A 3,306-nucleotide genomic window follows, 5' to 3' on the forward strand; every position below is an offset into this window, starting at 1 on the left:
GCGTGATTATTTTTGTGTGACAAAGATGCTTCAGTGGCATACAGGAGTCAGCACCTGTAGCTGTTACAGGGAGGGGCTGGAGAACCCAGGCGCAGGCAGAGAGACAGGCAAACTGGTGAAATCAGGAAAAGGGTTTTATTTAAGCAGAAAACTAAAACAATACATAAAGGGAGAACTGAACTGGGGCAAGTCAACTAAACCAAGCCACTACTGACAAACACTATGGGAACACTATGGACTCAAACGGACGATCGCAAAACTAAACTGAATGGCAGAACTAAGCTAAGGATGGGGACTCACAACAAAGGGAAAACTAGACAGAAGTGACAGGGAAGCAAGCTCAGGGAATCCAGGTGGAGAGGAGCAGAGTCCTAAAAGGGGAAATCCAGGAGGCAGGGGGAAACAAAGTCCAAAAAGTGAGCAGTGTTTCTGAAGGGGCGTGGATCAATGATCTGGCAGTGGCTGAGGCCCCATCCACACGAAGACAAAACGCTTAACAGTTTAAAAAACGATCGCCATAAAGACGAAGGCGTCTCAGAAAATGTATGCGTCTACATGAATGCACTCGATATGCATGGAAACTCTGTAAAACACATGCCAGACCTCTAGGGGCGCTGTAACGATATGACGGAAACACACGCAAACAGAAGAAAAAACAGTGGGCATGCGCACTTGCGGCAAAATTTGTAAACAGAGACCAAGCCGGGAAGTAATGTAATGTGTCCTCGATAATTGTTTGTTCAACTCGGTGGTGATTGAAAAGAAGGAGATTTTGCTGCAACAGGGATAGTAGGGTCACTAGCTTCATTGCCGCATGTGGCGCATGCGTGTCAATGAAGATACGAAACTATGATGCAAGCGTATCTGAAAAGTAGCGGATAGCCAGTAAACACGGCGCTGCCTATACGGCGTTTCAGAATCTTTACACTCTGGAACCTGGTTTCAAAAATGATCGTTTACAGACCCCCAAAACGCCGTCTTCGTGTGGATGATACGCAGATTCGGCAAGAAACTTATGCGTTTAGACCTCGTTTTGTCTTCGTGTGGATGGGACCTGAGCGGGGTTTGAATAGTGAGGAGAGCTTGTGGACAGGTGAGCTGAGTTTACTGATTGCTGCAGCTGATTTGGGGTAATCAGCAGGCAGAGTGCAGGTAGAGCAGGAGGGCGAGTGGCAGGGAGAGAGAGAGACATGAGGGAGAAGTGACAGACAGGGAACCAAAATCTATTGAAGGACCAAAATGCACAATTGTGTCTTTGTAACAAAGACATGTTTCAATGACTTATAGGAGGAATCAGCAGCTGTAGTCAATCATAATCACGCATGAGAAATTAGGAGGCCCTGAAACTAAGAAAATATAATTAACACAAGATTCTATATCATCAAAACTTTATGTATATGTATTGTATGTGTTATCATATTTCCAGAATACTTTTAATAAATTTGTGAAAGAACCAAAATGCATGATTGTTTGTGACAATGACACGTGTGTTTCAATCATTCCATTATAAAAAATGAATCAATCGTATAATCAAACAAGGGATGCTAAGATGCCACGCCACTAAGAAAATATGATCACGGCAGCTTTCTACATCACCACAACTGATAATTGAAGTTGCTGTATGTATATTTTAATAGCAATACATGACAGAGAAAATAATGAAACTCAATTAAATAAACAACCATTCAATTCTTCTTAAAATAAGCATTGCAACAGACTGGCGACCTGTCCAGGGTGTCCCCTGCCTTCGCCCGAGTCAGCTGAGATAGGCTCCAGCACCCCCGCAACCCTAGTGAGGATAAAGCGGTGTATAGAGAATGGATGGATGGATACTGGATCGCAGCTGGAAATGCACCGCAACTGGACCAGCATGGAACATGTGGTGTGTTTCGAGCTGCGATCCAGTGTGTTTCCCCACAGCTCATTTGCATAAAGTAGGCTTGGCTTCTACTTTGATGCAAATTTGATTTGACGTGTGGAGATCCCACGCATCGTGAAACTGTCCTCAAACATCTAAACTAGCCATCGCTGACCGAGAAAAAGGAGAGATTCAGCTACTGCACAGCTCATTTCTCGCCTCAAATGCTTTCAGAAATGCTTTTTGCTGAACTCAAGTGCTGTCATGGGACAATGTTGTGTCCTGCTAGTGACCGCCCACCATCTGTGCGATTTTCAGGCGCGGTGCATTTACGTGTGGGAGGATCGCATCTAGTGGACACGTGGCTTTACTGTGTGGCATTGAGTCCCAATCTGCAATGACAACATAGAAGGAAATACAGGTCTCTAACATCAAACTGATCACACTTGTTTCAGACCAGTGTATTTCCTGGTTTCCCATGATAATGTAATTCCAGCACAGTCCTTATTTTGGTGGTAGTCTTTGGGTGATCCGCTGATTGACGCTTTGGTAAGAGAGACCTGAATCCTGCCGGTAGGGTCTTAGCCATAATAGAACTTGGTCTAAACATGTTGGAATCCAACAAGGATGTGATTTGAACCCACACATGCAGAGCACAATGGATTAGCAATCCATCGCCTTAACCACTGAGCCACCTTGTCTGTTGTAACTGTTACCTTCTTTTGTGTAAATGTTTCACCAAAACATTTTCCTGTCACTATATTTAGGGCACACCAAAGCTGCATCTTTTGCTTAGCTCCACCAAATACGATTGTGATGGTTTAAAGAATCACAAACAAGCTAGAGAGTTTTCTCTCTGAAACACAATGGTAATGAGTAATAAAAATTTACCCTGCACCTTAAGCTAAGTTGTTTTCTTAATCAAGCAGTTTTAGAGATGTTGCTCTTTGGGTGATGTGCTGAGTGACACATTGTCCTTCAGTAAGAAAGACTTGAATTCTGCTGACCTTCGAATCACGACTGCCAAAAACCTGACAAGCTCCGAGGCTTGTCACTGGATGAAATTTTACAGCAGGTAAATCAGAGCCACCACAACTCCAAGAAAACTTACAAACCGACAAGGATGGGATTCAAACCCACGCGTGCAGAGCACAATGGATTAGCAATCCATCGCCTTAACCGCTTGGCCACCTCATCTGTTGTGTTACTTTCTTGTTTGCAAATGCTCCACAATTCCTTGTAGCTGTATTTAGGGTAAACACACTGGAACGCAGCTGGAAGTGCACCGCAACTGGACCAGCATGCAACATGTGGTGTGTTTCGAGTTGCGATCCAGTGTGTTTCCCCACAGCTCATTTGCATAAAGTAGGCTCGACTTCTACTTTATGCAAATTTGATGCGACGTGCGGAGATCCCACGCATCGTGAAACTGTCCTTGAACATCTAAA

The 3,306-nt window shown here is 44.1% G+C and overlaps 2 non-coding genes across 2 annotated transcripts; both read right to left on the bottom strand.

Annotated features, from left to right (window-relative positions):
* Positions 1-2,477: 2,477 nt before the first annotated feature.
* trnas-gcu (transfer RNA serine (anticodon GCU)) lies at positions 2,478-2,559 on the bottom strand. The gene has a single exon. It is a non-coding gene; the product is annotated as a tRNA-Ser (tRNA).
* A 414-nt stretch (positions 2,560-2,973) lies between these two features.
* trnas-gcu (transfer RNA serine (anticodon GCU)) lies at positions 2,974-3,055 on the bottom strand. Its single transcript has one exon. It is a non-coding gene; the product is annotated as a tRNA-Ser (tRNA).
* Positions 3,056-3,306: the final 251 nt, after the last annotated feature.

This window comes from Acanthochromis polyacanthus, chromosome 2, assembly GCF_021347895.1.
Source record: "Acanthochromis polyacanthus isolate Apoly-LR-REF ecotype Palm Island chromosome 2, KAUST_Apoly_ChrSc, whole genome shotgun sequence".
Taxonomy (NCBI): Eukaryota; Metazoa; Chordata; class Actinopteri; family Pomacentridae; genus Acanthochromis; species Acanthochromis polyacanthus.